Source organism: Rhipicephalus microplus, chromosome 1 (assembly GCF_043290135.1).
Source record: "Rhipicephalus microplus isolate Deutch F79 chromosome 1, USDA_Rmic, whole genome shotgun sequence".
Classification (NCBI taxonomy): Eukaryota; Metazoa; Arthropoda; class Arachnida; order Ixodida; family Ixodidae; genus Rhipicephalus; species Rhipicephalus microplus.
In genome coordinates, this window is record NC_134700.1 from 201,836,635 (window position 1) to 201,856,682 (window position 20,048).

The 20,048-nt window shown below is 47.4% G+C and overlaps 1 protein-coding gene and 1 long non-coding RNA gene across 2 annotated transcripts in view; both read right to left on the reverse strand.

Annotated features, from left to right (window-relative positions):
* LOC119167317 (multiple C2 and transmembrane domain-containing protein 1-like) overlaps positions 1-20,048 on the reverse strand; it is a 250,349-nt gene that overhangs the window by 162,299 nt on the left and 68,002 nt on the right. The window lies entirely within an intron of this gene.
* Positions 12,316-13,096, reverse strand: LOC142769186 (uncharacterized). The gene is made up of 3 exons (XR_012885699.1): positions 12,991-13,096; positions 12,822-12,935; positions 12,316-12,529 (listed from the first exon to the last, which is right to left on the reverse strand). It is a non-coding gene; the product is annotated as an uncharacterized LOC142769186 (long non-coding RNA).

Below are 20,048 nucleotides of genomic sequence, written 5' to 3' on the forward strand. Positions count from 1 at the left end.
CACCTATTGTAACGCATCACCTTTTCTTGCCCCTACGGATAAAAAAAAAACATCTGGTCACCTCATTTGCCATCTCCTAACTTCTAAACTAAAAGCACGTTTTCAAATTTGTTTGTAGAGCATGGAAGTCTCTTCAATTTTTCAGATAAAAGGAACATGCGTGAAGTTCAGAGCTATCTCTTATCATTTTATGTAGCTCAAAAACATTTATCTGAATATATTTTGCCGGATATGGAAAGAAGAGTGTAGAAAATTATCGGACTATTTTCTTAAGCTCCTCTTGCCCACCAATGCTATTAAGGCACATCGGTAGACGAAACCGGATGTCATTAACCCTTTATTGACGAGACAATAAAATACTTGCAAAAAACATTTATTTTCTACATATTTACAATTGTTGCAACAAGACTAAGCATATTTCATAAAAAGAAAAAAAATTCTGCGTATAGTTTCTAAAATACAGCTTTGTTGCCTGTGGGCAACAGTAGGCACGAGCCATAAGGTAGGCTTCACTGCGTACTTCTTACGGGTTAGTGTGGAATTTGTGCATGCACTCCTTCCCTGGAGTGAAACAAAGGTGTACGTTGCACTTCCTGCACATGACTCGCGTGATTACTGTGCAGTTTGGGTATATACAACGGCCTTTTTTTGCAGAAAACATCGGGAGATGGTCGATAGTGTCGAGCCTTATCTCCTTGCATGGAACAGGAGCTGATGGCCCACGCCGCTTCTTCGCCTGCAATTCATTCTCGACTTTTGATGGGCCCAATGGTCGCTTTCTCGAAGGGGTTGATACCTTTCCCTGTTGCCTCAGCGCGCCGGCAATGTCTTATTTGAATGTTAGCAGGGTCATTTGGTGCTTGCAAGGCACGTTAGCCGCGGTGGCATCTCGGCGGTAGAGGAGCCAGCAGTTGACAACTACTAAATCCAATAAATGAAAAAAGAGCCTCCTGTACCACTTTTTTGACCTTACGTGGATGCGGTAGAGTGCCACAAGCATGTCCAAAAGATCAACACCTCCCATGCATTCATTGTAGATGCCGACAATAGCAGGGCGTATGCTCACAGTCGTTCGGGTCTTCTTGTCGAAGCGCTTCACGGCCTGCTCGGGTGACGCTGAAGCAAACGTGGACAGTAAAGTCACGGGGCGGTTGTCAAACCACTTGACAGCCCTCAGGCTCACCCCTTCAAATGTGGTCGCCATTTCCACGTAAGAGCCACGCCCTTTCTTCTTCAGATCTTTGTCGGATGGAAGTTTGCACCCTTTTAGGCGAGCCTCGCGTACTGTCCCTACGGAACTGATTCCAACCTTCTTGAGGACTACTTGTAAGTCCACGCCGCAAAACCAGTTGTCAAAATACAAGATGTAGTCTAGACCGCGGGGCACGATACTCGCCATTCGCAGGACGATGTTGCCACTTGCGCCGATGTCGGGAAAACCTTGCTGAGGAAGAATTTTGCCTGTGTAAACTTCAAAGTTGTACATTATGCCGCGTTCAGCGCAGAGAAGGGAAAGCTTATAACCCCATTTTTGGGCTTGTTGGGCAAATACTGCTTCAATGAGCTGCGGCCTTTGAACGGCACCAGCTGCTCATCAACGCATAGCTTTTGAGATTTTGGTATCTCGTGGCATTTGGCGACCAGGTGGTCCAACAGGGGCCGCACTTTGTAAAGCCTGTCACGTTCGGGGTCATTCTGGTCTGGTGCTTCCTGGTTGTCACTAAAATGCAGTGACTGCTTGATTTCTTCCCACCTGTCTCTCGTCATGGTGTCGGCGACTTGACTGACTCGGAACCTCTGCGACCAGTACATGCGTGTTTGAGGCAGCTTCATAAGCGACATAGTGAGCACTGTACCGATGAACTGCTCTAAATCATTGACTGTCATTGAAGTAACTTTGTTGGGATTCCTCTGAGCGCTATACAGGGAGGACTGCTCACAGATGTGAGACAGGAATGTCACGTCAAAGAAGTTTCTGAAATAGGTGATGGGAGACTCCACCGGGGAGGGGTAGGGTGGTACGTCTTTCCACTCAGGCATGGCATTACTCGAGGAGCCTCGGACAGCCTTCCATGTGGGAGAATCCTTCGAAGGCTTGGGGATTTCTTCAAGCGCATTGTCGATACTGCCCGCACTTGGAGCTCCTGAGACCTCTTCATCCTCACTGTCAGCTGGCGGGGCTGTAAAAATTGCACAGAAAATGATTGCGATGTCAAAAAAGTGCAAGAAAAAGCCAACAAAATTAAAAATAGTAATTACTCTCGTAAATTTCATCACTGCTCTCTGTGTTCAGTAAAATCTATTTTCTGCTAAAGAAAAAAGTTGCGGAAATACTGTTTCGCTAGCTGGCCTAAACAATGACACTGTTTGAAATACACAGAGCCAGCCTGCTGCAAAGCGTAAACGGAATGCCAGACTATCCGCGTCCCACGCAGAGCTGCCGAACTTGGGAACACCTAGAAGCGTCTGCTGTGAGAGATGCCGACAGCCTCAAGTGAAAGCGCCGGGCCACACAACCTTTTGTAATACAAGCAACCCCTTCCTTCACCTCATCCCGCTGCGCTTTATTATGCAAGAGACCGTACTTTATTCGTCAATCGAATGATAGCGTAGTTCCGACTGACACGACAAAATAAATACTTACTTGTCCGGGCTAAAATAGCGTTTTCAGGCTCTTCGTCGCTCGATGAATCCAGGTCAGAGTCATCAGTGTAGTCAGGGGGCACTTTTGCAGCAAATTTTCCATAAAATGCACCCGGGTCCATTCTTCGAAATCGTTGCTTTGTCTGCGTGTCCTGCGTGAGGTGGTGCAGCGATAATGGAAGCAGTGCAGGCTGAGGAGCACGCTACCAGACAAAATTGCACAGCGCAACCTTAGCGGGTTGAGAAACACAGCATTGTGCCTCGTGTTGCCTGTAGGCAACAAACACCTCACGCACCCGTGCGGGCCCAAATTAGCAGCGCTGTTTATATAATTTGACAACGAGGAAAGTGAGGCATTTTTCCAAGTCATTGCAAAAAGCCAGAGAGAGAACAACGAATGCTTACCCGGAAATAGATGTTCGAACGCTGAAGTCGCGTCGTAGAGCGCTCTTGTCTTGTCTTGTCTTGTCTCCTAGAAGATTTTGGCTCATACCCACATGGGGGATTGGCCACACTGTACCTCATGATAGATAATTTTTATAACGCTTGCTAAAAAAAATAAAGAGAAATTAGATAGAAACAATAATAATGTTCCTTTGAAAAAAAAACGTGATAAAATTGTAGAAGAATACGATAAAACAGAATATATAAAACGAATTAACAAGAATGAGGAAGGGGAAGAAAGAATTGGATATATCTGGCAGTACCACTAGCAGCGTATCCTTCCGGTTGCCTGAATGAATTTATGTAGCGCTGACAGAATAGCACTGTGGCCCACACCCAACTGACTGGCTCCAAACGATAATACGGTGGATGTATTGACTGGCAATCCGAGCATACCAATCGGTCTTGCAAGAATTATTCGGCGCAGTGAGGCGAAGCGGCGGCATGTGAGAAGAAAGTGATCTATTGTTTCCGGTTCATTGCAAACTACACATAGGTTAGTTAATGAAAATCCTGATTTGTTGAGATAAAAATTTAACAGAGGAACTCTACAGCGAAAGGTTGTGAGGGTCACCTCACATTGACGGGAAAGGCATTTTGCGGTGTTCCATGTGAATTGCAAGTGCCGAAATTCTTCAGATTGTAGAAGCGACGTTTCGTTCATTTTTAAGATTAACAGGCGTTTGAATCGTTCGGCAGTAATAAAAGAAAACTGTGGAGCTACTGGCACCACAGGGAAATTTAAAGATGCCGAAGCGAGCGAATCAGCAATTTCATTTAGTTCAATTCCAGCATGCCCGGGGACCCAAATAAACCGAACTTCTGATAGGCTATGCGGTACGAGAGACCAAAATATCCTGAGAAGAGGAGACTTCTTTGCGGACGTTAGATGTGTACATACAGACAAAGCATCCGAAATAATAATAGCTTTTGATTGCTGATAATTTAGTTTTCGAAGAGCCAATGTAATAGCCAGAAATTCTGCGAGATAAATTGATGTGAAGTCAGGCAATCGGAGCGCAAAAGACCAATTAAGCTGATGAGAAAAAATACCTACTCCAGCCTTCTGAAGATTTTGCGTTGCGTCCGTCGAAATTACTACGTATTTAGGAAAATGACTTAGATGGTCTTGAAGGAGGCCCTCCAGAACATGCTTTGGAAGTAACTTGGCATTTTTTGGAAAAATATCATCGAAAATTAAGTCAACTGGCACCGAGCATTGGGTTTGGGGAGTTAAATGCCGGAGGGAAACGTGAAGATTTGATAACAGAGACTCGACGAAAATGACTTGGGGTCTTTGATAACGAGACCACGGGCGCTGAAAGAAAGAAACTGGATGTTTGATGAACACTGTCTGAGAACAGAAGAGGGGTGCTTCGTAAAGTTTTAAAAATGTTTGCACAGTAAGCTGTCGAAATCTAGCATCAAGTGGAATAATTCTAGCTTCCAAATAAAGCACGCTATTCGCTACACACCTAGGTAGTCCGAGACACAGCCGCAGAGCTTGCCTTTCTAGCAATATAAGTGGTCTTAATTTGTACTCAGCACTTCCAGAAAACAGAACGCAGCCAAACTCCAGAATTGGGCGTACGTAAAGTTTGTATATCATAAGTAACGTATCCCTGCGCATCCCTGAATTCTTATTGCAAAACCGGCGGAGCAATCCTACGGCGCTTTCTGCTTTACGGGTGTTTGATTCTATTTGTTGCTGCCAATTTAAATTGTCCACGTAAACAATACCAAGATATTTTAGCGCTGTTACTTGTGGAATCGGATCATTTCGATAATGCAGTGAAAGAAATACGGGAACGGATAGAGGGAATACAAGCAGAGCACATTTACTAACATTAAGTGAAAAAGACAGCCCGCCAAGCCATACCTCAAGCTCACTCAAATATGACTGCAAGATTTCATATAAACTATTGATATCTCGGGATGACGAGAAAAAAGCAATATCATCGGCGTAGACATAAAGAGGAACATTTTTATGAACGGGAATAGATGATAATAATATATTAAATAAAAGAGGTGACAGGACTGATCCTTGCGGAACACCTCTTGTTTGCTTATATGAGGCAGAAGTAATTCCCTCGTGGCAACAAAAGAATTGTCTCTCAATGAGAAACTCCTGAACCCAAGATATAATGTACTTGGGAACCTCACAGTCCACTAATCTTGAAATTAATGTACTGTATTCCACACTATCGTAGGCTTTTGCGATATCTAACGTGACTGATGCAGAAAGCTCACCAGATACTTTTGCAAGGCGGATTCGGCTTTCCAAATCAACATGAGCCGACCATATAGAGCACCCCGGTCTAAATCCTACTTGCCTTGGTGAAAGAATGTCCTGACGAGCGATGAATCCACTGAGCCTTCTATGAAGAATTCTTTCAATTATTTTAATTAGGTTTGAAGTAAGCGAAATTGGCCGAATGTTATCCAGGACATATCCGAGGCTTGGATTTTTTCGCAGCAACACAACTTTAGCAACTTTCCATGCGCTTGGAATCCATGTGTGCTGTAAGGAGCAGTTAACAATATTCAAAAGCTCCTCGGGATGGGAATTAAATATCAATTTAATCATAGAGTTTGTAATCTGGTCTGGACCGGGAGCTGCTTGCTTTACAGTTAGTATCACATCTGCCAGTTCAGCCATAGTGACTTCCCGAAAGTCCGAGGTTGCGCTTTTGAATGTCACAGGTCTCAAGCATGACGAAGCGAAACGCGCTTCAAGTCCTTTCGCGATGCCCTCTAACAAATCTGTTGTCTCTTTAGGAGACAGCACTACTGAATGCGAATATGCTGGTACCTTCGTCGATTTTTTGTTCCGTAGAAATCTGTACAGGGCAGATCTTTTATCGGGTTTTGATAAACGCGAATGTAAGTCAGAATTGTGTTTATCTTTAGCTATTGCAACTGTACGTTTAAACAGCGCTGCGTGGAACTTATAGTCAACCCAATTTTTTGGAGTATGGTTGTGGCGTAAACGTTTCCAAGCAGCTTTACGTCGCCTATACGCAAGCATACAATCTTCATTCCACCAAGCTGAATTTGACGGTGTGCTGCCGTACTTAACAGAAAACTCTGCCGGCTGGATAGAGTCACTTAGACACGCTACGACTGAAGCAGCTTGTTGCTGTCCGACGCGTCCTCTCAATGACGAAAGCGCGGAGTTTAAAACAGTTTTATAAATTTTATAGTTGGTGAACCGTTGTTGCCGGATAGCAGAGGTAAGTTGTGGTAGCATTATTTCATAGGTAATTGGTACATGATCACTACTCGTCCCATTATCAAACGTTTCCCACGATGAAATCATAAACTGGCCACAAGAAAATGTTAGGTCTAATGTTGATGAGCTTATCCCGCGTAGAAAGGTAACTTGTCCAGAGTTATGGCAGCGAAAATTATTATCCTGCAACCAATTCCACAATCTTTTGCCACAGCTATCTGTTTTAAGCCCCCAAGAGGTGTGATGCGAGTTAAAATCCCCAGCCAATAAAATTGAATTTGACGAAGAATTCTTGATAACACAGTCTAGGTGATCTGTGCGTCTTACTCCATTAGGAAAGTACGCATTAATCGCTGTAATCCTGTTGGAGTTAGGTAACAAACAATCTAATCCTAACAATTCACAATCCGGACAAATATGTTCAAAAGTTACAGAAACGTGATGACACATTTTTGAAGATATTAGAACCAATAATCCACCTCCTCTACCTGGCCGATCCAGTCTAAATGTTCGAAAATATTTCAGAGTAAATGTTTGGTTTACTGAAAGCCAAGACTCTTGAAGTAAAATTATACTAGGATTTGTTTGCTGTATGAGATAAATAAGATCTATGTAAGCGGAAGATACGGAGCGACAATTCCACTGAAGAACTTTTACAGGCGCTATGATGAACTTAATATAGTTGACTCTACTGCAGAACGCAAAACGTCCTGCTCATTGTTGGTATCAGTAATAACTTTCTTTGGTTTCGACATTGGCAAATTGGTTGGAGACAATGGAGCATTGCGTCGTTTATGAGTGATATTACCAAGCCTCATGTCCCCAAACGACCCACTGGGCCCCACAGGGGTAGGCGACTGAGTGCTGACGAGCGTTGCAGGGTTAACATCTTCTTGACGGCGATTATTTTGTTCATTGTCGAGGTGCTCAGCTTCACCCTGGACCGTGACAGTGTGTGCAGCGAAGGAGGGAATAAGGCTGTTTAACCTGGCGGCGAGCATCTCGGTCAGACCTTCAGCAAAGGTGTTGAAAAGCCGTTCCATAATCATCGGCATGGCCTTATCTATCGCTGCCGACACTGCGGAAGCGACCGTCGCTTCAATTGACCCACACTGGCGTGACGTAGCAGCAGCGTACCCCACTTCGCGCTCTTTAATTAAAGAAGTTGCCTCAGACCGAGAACAACGGCGTTTCTCCATTATGTCTAGAATTTGTGTTTCACGTTCTCGAGCAGGGCAGCTATTGTCCGTGGCTGTGTGTGCTCCATCACATAGGCAACACCTGCAGTTGTCTTCCTGACAATTTGATGCGGCATGTGCCCCACCGCAATTCGCACATCTCAATGAGGACCTGCAAGCATTAGCGCTATGTCCAAATCGCCAGCAGTTACGGCATTGCAGTGGGCGAGGTGTCAATGCCTCTACACGGAATAGATAAGGCCAGGCCTTCAGCTCAGAGGGGCGTGTGAGACCAGCAAAGGTAACGATGACGCTTTCAGTAGGGACTCGCGTATCACCTACAGGTCTGGTGCATCTGTAGACAGATGTCACGCCAGCCGGAGAGACCATCTTTAAGAATGCTTCAGGACTAATGTTAGTTGGAACACCACGAACAATGCCCTTCACGCAAGCAAGATGAGGGGGGATAAAAGCGCGAACAGCAATGAACGCAAATCTCGTGGCGGCCAGTAAGTCTGTTAAGTATTGAATATTTGAAGATCTGCATAGCATGCCAGTCTTGCCGAAACGCCTCACCTCCACGCTCTGCAGAGATTTGCGCGCCAAACTTCTTTTTTCTCTTCGTCGGTTTCTTAGTTACAAATCAGAGGGCGCCACACATCCATGTGGCAGTAACATGGGGAGACTTTGGAGAGAAAAAGAAGCTCGCGAAACCGAAAGTGATCAAAAAAAAAATATTCTCCGCTATGTTGCCTGTGGGCAACGTTCGTCAATAAAGGGTTAAGGGTCTGTGTTTGCAAACAGTGAACGGGTCTACAGTCATGCAGTGATGACCTTCTATAATCGTGCAGGTAACCAAATGCGCGCAAAGTTAGCAACGTGCACATACGCGCGCATTAGTGGTATAAAGATACATATACGCTACGACGTAGGTATTTCTTGTGCACCTGACCCCCGGTCGTGTGACACATGCAAGCGCCACCCCGGCACATTAAAAGTTCATCTAGAACATAGCCCTTCTATAGTTTCGTATAGGCGCAGATTCAGAAAACAATATACATTGCATAACTACAGATATGCAGTCACGAGAAACTGAAAGTTTATCGTGACGACGTCCAGCATTCAATTTGCATTGAGCCGGAAGATATTCGTGACGAGAATCCGCTATGCATACTACGTGACATGGTGAGTTTCAAGTAGTCTGTTCGTCCATCGATCTGTCCGAGCACAAAATAAAAGGGCGCGGAAGAAAAAACGTGTTTACATCGCTTCTATTCAAAAGATGCGTATATGTTCGCCGGTATATAATGCAAATTATGCAATGTTGGTGTCACAAAGAAAGAAAGAAAGAAAGAAAGGAAGAAAGAAGGAAAGAAAGAAAGAAAGAAAGAAAGAAAGAAAGAAGGAAAGAAAGAAAGAAAGAAAGAAGGAAAGAAAGAAGGAAAGAAAGAAGGAAAGAAAGAAAGAAGGAAAGAAAGAAGGAAAGAAAGAAGGAAAGAAAGAAAGAAAGAGAGAAGGAAAGAGAGAAAGAAAGAGAGAAAGAAAGAGAGAAAGAAAGAGAGAAAGAAAGAGAGAAAGAAAGAGAGAAAGAAAGAAAGAAAGAAAGAAGGAAAGAAAGAAAGAAAGAAAGAAAGAAAGAAAGAAAGAAAGAAAGAAAGAAAGAAAGAAAGAAAGAAAGGAAGGAAGGAAGGAAGGAAGGAAGGAAGGAAGGAAGGAAGGAAGGAAGGAAGGAAGGAAGGAAGGAAGGAAGGAAGGAAGGAAGGAAGGAAGGAAAGAAAGAAAGAAAGAAAGAAAGAAAGAAAGAAAGAAAGAAAGAAAGAAAGAAGGAAAGAAGGAAAGAAAGAAAGAAAGAAAGAAAGAAAGAAAGAAAGAAAGAACGAAAGAAAGAAAGAAAGAAAGAAAGAAAGAAAGAAATGTTGAACGATGGTGTGCCACATGAATTTTTAATCAAGGTGCATTGTACAGCACGACAACAACTAGCAGGCACTTGGACTCCACGCCCGAAAAAGTAACACTCTGGAGGCGCAAGCGTTTCCTTGGAAGAGATCAAGGAGGCGAATAGGGAACTCTCTTTGCTCGATAAATGCTAGTTTCCATCCGTAGTGCCGCGATTTTCGCATCGGGATGCCCAGCGGGTGCCCGTACACGTAATCAACATACCGCCCATTCCTATGATACAATCGCGAGATCAATAGTGCCTGTTATGTCTACTTGGTACGCAGCTCTGACGATGGGGTTAGGTTAAGGAAACCAGTCGCCAAAGTAAAAGTAAAACGTGACGCGCATGATACGTGGGTTCGCTGAGAACTACCGCCCCCGTTCACACCCCGAGGCGCAATACACGAAATATAGCGGCCGGTAGACAGTAACGATTACGCTTCTGATTCAGCACGCTAGCCAGACAGCGTGGAAAAACTATTGCTGTGGCTCGAAGGAGGGCACGCAACCGAAAACTATGCGCAACAGTTGAGGCGTCGGTCCGGCTGCATGCGGAAGCCTGTTGCAGACTACGTTTCGTTGTAGTACTTGAACACAAACATCCGCAGACGCATTTCTCGACGCGCTGTCGCTGAATGTTTTATTCGTGATGTGCGGACGCAGTAGGAGTACGTCGCAAGGAGACGAATGCCACAACAGACTGGGATTGACCAAGTGAAATTAACAGAGCGCGAGCAACGGAAGAGTCATTGTCCTCTGCTGTCCTCCTGAGTTACAGCTTCCAGCGTTCAATCCACTGACATTCTCACGTATTAATATTCAGTTCGTAATGGTCAATAACGAAGACAGTACGAATCGCTTGCGCGCAACTATCAGTTCGTTAAATCGAGCCAGGAAAAAAAAATTGGCAGATACCACATACAGTGGGAATCGATGATATATGCGAAGCATGAATGATAAATGTTGATAAAATCACCAACGTTATGAGGTGGGGGTAAATAACGCCGTACATTACTTCCGTGAGATGATTATCATGTTTGGATGTGCCGTTTACCTTCGTCATCCATTCACGTCACGTGATACCAAATTTAGTATATGTGGAGCTAGCGAAACGGCCACGATCACGCTATATGAGCATGGTATGTTGTCATGTTCTTACATGACACGCGTGTCAGGATTATCATGTTTGCACCAGTCATATATTTACGTCACGTAACACCAAATTTGGTATATGTGGAGCTAGCAAAGCGGCCGCGAGCGCATCATAAAGAGCCCAATATACTCCAATGTAGCGTTGACGCGCGCGCACGCTGGGCACAGCGACGCTACGTCAGCAAAACGAGAGCACTCTATAGTCTGACGCCAAGCGCGTCCAGCGTCTTTCGGTTCGGCCCGACGGCAACCGGCGCAAAATGCATAACCGGCGCGAAATGCGACAGGCTGCATTTCGCGCCGATGCGTTACCCAGACAACACTGCGTCTCCTTCTTTCGGTGACGGAGGGACGCCGGACGTGCTGAGACGCGCATGCTTCAAAGCAACGCAGCGCGGACGCGCCTGCGAGTATATGGCAGGACCGGCGCCTGGCTTGGCAACTCCGGCGTGACGCGACAAAATGAACGCCGGCAGAAATTCTAACGTGAACAAAAAAAAAACTATGCGCCGGGGTACGTAACTTCATGAAAATGATAAAAAAAGCAATAAAATGCGTATATAAATAAATTAATACTTATACAATACTAAATGCAGGTTCGGTGAAATAAACAGTAGCCTACCTTCTCAGTAATGAAGGCAAGGCCGAATCCGTGTGTTTAGGAAAAGTGGGTAACAATTCAGAGTACTAGGAACTCTTCTATGGGAGAGCATGAAGCCGTGTTTTTAGAAAGAATGGTTAAAAATTTAGAGTACTTGGTACTCTACTATTGGGCAACAAAGAACCGTCCCATGTGCTTGTGTTTAGAAAAAGTGGGTGACGATTTAGAGTACCAGGTACTCTACTATGGGAGGGTTTAAAGCCATCCCGTGGGCCTCACATCTGCGTATTGAACAGGATAACAGCATAGAGAAATAAAAAAAGGTGAAGAGTGGACACTCCCGTAGACCCCAGCGGCCCAATCGACTCTAGCACACCTAGTGGTTGATGAGAGCAAGTGAGGCGCGCTTCCGGTTTCGGTTTCACTGGCGCAAATTTTAAATTACTTTGCATAACCGACGTTTGGCTATGACGAAAGTTCATGATTTCAGACCACTATTCATCGCCCAAATGGATAGTTTTTGTAGGTCGTTTTGATTTAGCGATTCCCTGTTTTGTTCTGTTCAGTGGTTCGTGCGAATCGGTCGTGACGTAATTTTTATTTCGTTTAAGTTATAATAAAAAGAGATGCAGGTAATGATAATTCACTACGGTTTTATTTATCGCGCTTGTGTTTTTCTTTTGGAACAAGTGATCAATGTATATATCAGTCAAAGAAACAGAGCATCCTCAATGTTTTATTCAAAGGCAAGTTATAGTATGAGAACATCAAAAGCACAATATGACAAAGGTAGACAACAAATGCACCTCGCCTTACAAATAAATTGTAACAAATATTGTAACAAATACATAGAGAACACAGACAACGCACACATCGCTAGAGTTGGCAGAAGCCGAGAAGCTGGTGAAGTATGACACACCGGGCCAGTGGGTAAGTAAGGATCTATGGCAAAAACACAGCGCACAGTTTCGGTTCACAAAACGCACATGCCAACATAAACGAACCCGGCAAAACATTTTCAGAAACGTCGCGCGACACCCAGCAGAGCAGAAATGAATATCGCCCACACTTGACAGATGGTGATACAAAACATCGCACACTTTCAGGTGATGTGCAGTGGCCTCAATCATAGCAAGAAAGTGAGATTCATGTTGTTGTACGTATGCAAAAGCTGCTTCTGATGGCACAGTGAGATTCCCAAAAAGTTTGCTGCGGACGTGGTATGCTTTGAGCATTGTGAAATACTGGTGGGTCCGCTGTGCTGCTACTTTGGCTGCAGATATTTAATGGTTTGCTTTTACTTCATTGATGGAGACATTGTCGCTGGCACACAGGAACGCACTGCAATAAACAAAAAATGGATGTAAAAGCGAAGAACAACTAATCCCATACGAGCACTTTCCTCGCTCTTTCAGACCCAAGGTGCACAACTTTCTGTGGTGCAAAGTTTTCGATTCCACTACCTAAAAACAAACCATTCACATCGTTGACAATGCAAAAAAAATGAAAATCACTGAGAGCCCACCCTTACATTTGTAAGTGCACACGTAGTGTCCTTTTGAGGATAGTTTCCTCAGAATGTCCTAAACATAAAATAGCACATTAAAAACAGCTGCAATAAAAGCATAGTCACCATTTTCTCTAGGGCACTCAGACGTGGAGCTGTTGGCGGAGACGTCTTCTGGAGGGTCTTGTGAAGCTTGTTCAGTACCTCGGACAGTGCTGTCGGAACAATCTTGCGAGCGGCCTGCGGAAGTTTCTATATCAATCCATTCTGGGGTTGAAGTGAACATACAACTTACCGGTCACACAAGTTTCTTTTGTGACAGCTGAACGACTGGTTAAGGTTTTCTCCGGCAAGACGAAGTCAGCAGAAATTCTTTCACCAGCTACAAGGGAGCTGCCACCGGCAGAGCTTTGGTCAACAGTCAATTTGGGTAAAAAAAAAAGAAATCGCGACGCTGAACGCACCCTGGTCATCGGGGCACCTCAATGTGTAGGAGCCGCTTTTTGAAGCCTCAACCGCAGGTCCTGAAGAAATGAAATTACGACAATGTGTCAGTAAGAGGCTTAAAATAACACAAACTGAAGCTCATCCGCACCTTGCAGTGCAGCTTCTGGAGCCATGTCACAGTCACTACTTGAAGCGACGCTCAGAGAACTTGCATATATGTGCAGTTGGTACAAGTTACAAAGCTTGTAGCATGGAGAAACTTAAACAGCTCTTTCAAACGCATAAATTGGTCGACCGTGGAAGAAAAGAGAAGGCACCAACTAGGAAACAAGTAATTTGTGATTTTTGGAATTATCAACAGTGCCAGCTTTCACTGATGAAAGGTATACGTACATGTGCACTCAGGCTCGAAGATAACGTGAAGTAGCCCTTTAAAGTCTTTCAAAACAAGTTGCGCAGGTCCAGAGCATCAAAAAATGACAGAAATGTAAAGCTGCTGTTAGGAAGGTAATAGCCCCCAATTCACAGAATTTAAGACTTTCCAAGTGTTACTTCTGTAGTGAGGTTTCTCCATCGGCTACAAAGATCTTCACGGTTAACTGTCGCCACTGATTCAATACAAGTGGCTGCTATTGCACATATTTGAGTTTCAGTCAATCACTTACATGGTGCAGCTGGTTGCACACTGGGAACAGCCATTCTTGTAAGCCTTGTGTGCCGAGGGTCCATGAAACTTTGAGCAGTAAAATGGTCGCTACAAACCCTGTACGTTGCGTACAATAGGCTGGCCGGCTTACTCAGGAGATCATCGCGTCCAGCATACTGCATCCATGCTTTCATCCTGCATTGGCAATGAACTATCAGCTGAAAGGGGAAGTGCTTGAATAGTGATTTTTTATTGTTACCCTCACTTAGCAAGTACGAACAGTAAGCCTACAGACATGCAAACCATACAAAAGCTTTAACACACCTGCCGTCCCGTGGTACGCGAAAGAAACTCGTCCCAGGCTTCTTGTGGGTTCTGCCATTGTTGAAGCACCAAGATACACAGCAGTAGCTGCCGTAGCTTGGACTGCCGGACGGCATGGCGTCAGCGCGGTCTGAAAATGTTAGTAAGTGGATGCTTCGCTGTCAAATTACGAAAAAGATATGTGCACGTCATAAGTGTACCAGCAAACCCCTTTGAATGATTAGCTAATCGATGCACAATACAAAACCAGTGATACATCTCCGACCCATAAAACTCTGACTTACAAAGATATACGTCAAGACCACGTTCAAAGATCTTCAGAAGTTTCCAGGCCGCTATCCCTTGTAATGCAATGGTATCGCGGCCTGGAAACTTTAGAACACCTTCGTCCGTACGCAGTATCAGCAGTACATTGGGAAGAAAAATCGTAGTTGAAATTTGTGCGGTAAAATTATATTGGAAACGTCAAAAAAATTTGTGGGCAGCTTGCACTAGTGGCACAAGGCTAGCGAAGAAACGAAGATGATGGCCACTTGGCTAGTCCAGATTTGCCTCCGGCACACCAAGAATTATTAGTGTTCCGAGCCTTCGGGAAACGCGTCGTGAAGCATGTGAGGCCCAGCGAAATTCTCAATATTTTGCACCGAGCCACCGAGCCTATGACCTAGCTGCCCAGCTATGCTCAGCGCACAGACGCTCGCGTCCGTGGCAGACGCAGCACGCGTCGCCTCAGCTTGACGCCGTGCCGCCTTTGCTATACTGCATACGTTGCACAATGTTCCCGTCTAGCTGCCGCATAGAGCCGCAAACTTTCTTTTTAGCGAACCTCCCCATCCTTACAATTTTCAGAAAAAGGTTAGAACTGCGTGAATGAGACGCCACGTAAGAAACAAACTCGCACACACGAAGCGCAACGTGTGTGTGTGCATCTTTCTATGTTTGTTGCATGGTGTCTTATTCGCGCAGGCGTAACCGTTTTCTGAAAAAATGACCCAACAAGCCCAACAACATGTCATTCAACAAGCTTCGCTTGAAAACGTGCCTCACCTGTTATCTCACGTACGAAAACGCCGACGCAGCCGACGTTGACGAAAGCGACGAAAGCTTCTCGCTGTCAGTCATGCATGGGCTTGTCGCTGGGTAGATGGTGTTTATGACAGTACGGCTGAAGAAAAATAATCGCGTAAGGTGTGTTGAATAAATCGTTTTTATGTATAAAAAACATACCAAATTTGGGCGTGTAATTATTAATTTGTAAAAACAATTCTGTTGCATTGATTATAACTGTGTTTTTTTTGCGCTTGCGCCCTCTGACGTGTGGTGAGAGCACTAGTTCGTTACGTAGTCGTGACGCACTTCCTGAGGCCAGGTTTTGCGGAGTGTCCGCTCTTGTCTTCTTCTTTCTCTATGATAACAGCGTCTGTGCCCCGCAACACAAGCAAGTGCTGATGTATTAACTGGTATTGGGGGGGGTAGAAAAAGGGGGTAACGATTTAGAGCACAGAGTACTCTACTATGGGAGAGCTTAAAGCCGTCCCGAGGGGCCCCGAAATCAAGTATTCCGCAACACAAACAAGTGCTTATGTATTAACAGGTATGCAGTCGAACACCGCTTGCCGGCTTGCCGTCTGCATTGCAACATAAACAACCATAACAGTTGCTAGAGTTGTGTCCACAAGTTGTACGACAACATTCTTATAAGCTTTGCGACAACTGAATGGCACATTCACCTGTCGAAAGCTACTTCGTCGTCAGTGCATGTTCTTTAACCTAATGAAACATTTTAACCAAGTGCGTAAGTGAAAAACACTAACACGTTCAGTTTCTTTCGTAGCTTGTTCTGGTTCATCATTTATCACCGTCGTGAGGTCAAATTCTCTCGCGCAACTTTGAAGAGGAACTCGCTCGAGGATTGATTTGCCGGGCTCAGGAGAGCCTCGATTCGGGCTTCTCGAAGGAGCGGCCGCACACTATCGCAAATCTCACACAAATACACCGTTCGAACCGTCCAATTGACCCTCCTCCACATTCCTCTCTTACGCACTCCCAACAAATCCTATGGAGACGTTTCCAGACTGACACTCTTTCTTCCCCACAGCTGCTGTCCCACTACTGTGGCGCTTCCCCGGAATCTTACCTCTACGGCGAACCTCATGCCACCCTTTCCCATATCCTATTCGGCTGCCCTGCTGACCCTCCCCCGCAGGGACAGCCTGCCATCTCAAGCTGGGGGGACTGGGGGGTCCTGCTCTCGTCTGGGGACGCGACGATGCAGCTTGTTGCGGTGACTACGGCAGCCGATGTCTTCACGGCGAGAGGCATGGCCGTGGTGCGGGACCGCGCGGTGGTCCAGGGATCCCGGGGTTCCAACACACTTGCTCTAATAAAGTTTTTCTGCCTGCCTGCCTGCCTGCCTGCCTGCCTGCCTGCCTGCCTGCCTGCCTGCCTGCCTGCCTGCCTGCGAGTCTGTTTAGTATTGGTTTGTTTCGTTCTCTGTTTGTTTGTTATATCTATGTATCTATATATACATGTCTGTTATATAGGCTATAGCACAGGACACATGTCCTGGTGCTCCCTTTGTCGCCCTAGTTGATCTGTTTTATATTCTATTGTGTTATATCACTCACTCATATATGTCTTTTATTTGCGTCGCAAGCTTAATATATAAAGCTGGGGAGCCAATAATGAAAATTAGGCTCCGAGAAGAGTGAAGGGCGTCTCGTATAGAGCGGAAACGGAAAAACGACGGCAGCTGGCAATCGTGAATAAGAAGGGAACGTGCCTTTGCTGCCGCCCTCCAGCATATATGTCAGCAGGGCTGGCCCTTCCAATCCTATCTAAGAAAGCATTGTGCAGTCTCCTCCCGAATCGCGTCCCCACTGCAGCGCGTCCCGCTTTCGGGGTCTCAACGAGGCTTAAGTATACACGCATGCCGACGCCTAGCGGCAGCAAACGGAAGCTGGATCGCAAACAGACGTCGTTTTCAGCGGTCGTGCCACCCGTCTATACTCGCTATTATGGCGCTTTGATCAATGAGAGGCTGCCGAGCCGTGATAAAGAGTCATCACGCTTCTTTCTTTTCTTAGGCTTTTCTTTCTTTCTTTCTTTTTTCATTCGCTGACCGTGAAATTACGGGCGCCTCTGAACAATTTCCAAACGTCAAAATGGCTTCGTATGAAGATAAATAGGCAGAAGTAATGATAATTCGTTTGAACCTGTCCTGAAATTTATATATATATTAGGGCATTTTCAACTTGTTTCTTTAAAGACAGTTTGGCATATGGTATATGCACTTTTTCTAAGAGGCTTTATCAATTTATTTAAAAGAACACTCGAAGGTTCCTTCCTTTATTTCATTTGTCCATGCATGTTTACATTCCCTTGTAGCGCCATCATCACCATTATCATTTCTCAATCACCGCGCCGCGCCTCACGCGCAGAAAAATGCTAGCTCGAGCTGCACGAGAATTAGAACTAGCGGACACGCTGGCGTGGCGGACGCTGGTAGCCGACGTGGCTCCGCTTCAGGCCTGCAATAAAGTGGCGAGATCGGCACGGCCCCATCGGCCGCCTTCGACGTCATCTCACGTCTCTCTTCTCTCGCCGCTACATTGGTGACCCGGACGTGATTTGGTGACCCGGACGCTACATTGGTGACCCGGACGCTACATTGGTGACCCGGAGAACACGCCCTTCGCCGAGCGGCCCGCGGCCATGTTCCCGCAACTCTGCCCGCCAGTGCCGCCGTACCAATCAACTTACCCCAAGGTATGGTTTATGCAGCTCGACGCCGTTCTTGCGGTGAATGGCATCACGGACCAGCTGCTAATGCATGCCATTCTTCTCGACGCCCTACCGGTCGAGTTGCGCCATCTCGCTGCCACTTCAAGCACCAGCCCGCAGCCTTACGATTCCCTCTGCACTGCGGTGCTCGCCCGCAGCGGCAACACATACCGTCCGCTTCCGTTTACCCGCACCAGGCAGGTTTCCCCGGCGTCGCAGAGCAAGGTACGCACGCAAGAGCACGCAGAGCAAGCGACGGCACGTGACACCGTGGCCCTCGCCGTTTCCGCGACCACCAGCTCAGACGTCTCGGCCTCCTCCTCGCCGCAGCTGCTGGTCAGCTCCTCGATGGTGCCCCCTGCCGCTCCGCCACCTGCCACTGGTGCCAGCAATGGCCTGCCGGGAGCCTCGCCACATTCCACTCGCACCTCCCCGGCCAGCAGCCGACCACCCTCGGCGTCCCCGCTCCCCGCCCCTGTGCCTGTCTCTGTTTCGTGGTCTATGACGGGCCCCAGCGCCGTGTCTTCGCGGAGCCAGAGCCTGCCCTCATCGTTGGCGTCGACACCGGCAACCACCAAAGCAACTGCCACCGTCGCCCCTCTGCCCGTGGCGCCGCAGCAGGCACCTGCGTCGAGACCCGGCGTCACACAGGTAGCTTCGGCCAGCCCCAGTTCTCGCACCTCTGGTGCCCGCCGGCTCATCCAGCCGAAACAGCCACAGATCCTGCCCAAGCTGTCGAGCGGCAGCGCGAACATGACGACGCCTTCGACAGCGGCGACCACCCGGTCCCAGTCTCCCCGGGCGGCCCAGCACAAGGCCACAACGCGGCCCGCGCCTGTACCGGCGCCGCACCCTGCGACCACGGTGCAGCGCGGAGCCGCGATGGGGCTCAACACGGGGAGTCCGCTGCTCATCGGGAACCCCGCGGCAGCGCAGCCGGGCATGTTTCCGGCTGGACCTGCGCACGGCACTTTCCTGCTGAACCAGGACATTCCGGCCCTGGGCCACAGCCCGATTCTGATACAAGGCGCACTGGGGCAGACCCAGAGCTCTCTGGGACAGATACAGGGGGTCCAGCTGGCCCTGCGGCCACCCCATGCCACGGGCCTGACCCTGGGACCTCAGACGGAGCCCAGGCCCCATGGGGGACATCCAGGACCGCCTGGCACCCCGACGCTTGTCATTCCACAGAACTTGGAGCCAAGGCCCAACATCTTTCTGGCACCGCCACGCAGGATGTCGCCCCCCTCGTTTGCCATAGTCCCGGGACAGCCACTGACGCTGCAACAGCTGCAGGCCATGCTGCCCACGCAGACCATGCTGGCCCAGCCCACACTGGGTGCGTTCCAGACAGACCAGCACCAATCCTTGGTGCAGATACCGACGTTCACCCAGCCGCAGATACTGGCGCATGCCCACTATCACCACCACCACCACCACCATCATGGCGCCCTGTCGAGACCTCTAATTTCGACAGGCGGCAGTATAGTGTCCTCTGCACCTAGCGCCAACATTGTCACCCACCATCCTGTCATGACCTCGCGACACACGGTCCACTCTCGGCCTTTCCGACCAGGTCACCGTGAGACCCGCTTGTCGGCTGCCACAGCGACCCGGCACTTCCTCGTGCGTCCTCTGCGCAACTCCCAGAGTCGCCCACCAGAGACACACTGCTTACCGATGGCCTATAAACGTTGACAAACTGGACTTGCCAAAGGAACACTTTATGGACTGCTGTTCATGTACATAGCATTTGTCGCTCTCTTTCTTTTTCACATGCCTTCAAATCGCGCAAAGCGCTAGGGGGGGGAGCCCTGTAGCGCCATCATCACCATTATCATTTCTCAATCACCGCGCCGCGCCTCACGCGCAGAAAAATGCTAGCTCGAGCTGCACGAGAATTAGAACTAGCGGACACGCTGGCGTGGCGGACGCTGGTAGCCGACGTGGCTCCGCTTCAGGCCTGCAATAAAGTGGCGAGATCGGCACGGCCCCATCGGCCGCCTTCGACGTCATCTCACGTCTCTCTTCTCTCGCCGCTACATTGGTGACCCGGACGTGATTTGGTGACCCGGACGCTACATTGGTGACCCGGACGCTACACCCTCAATGTGACGTACAGCAAATTCAGCCTAGTGAACAATGCATCCATT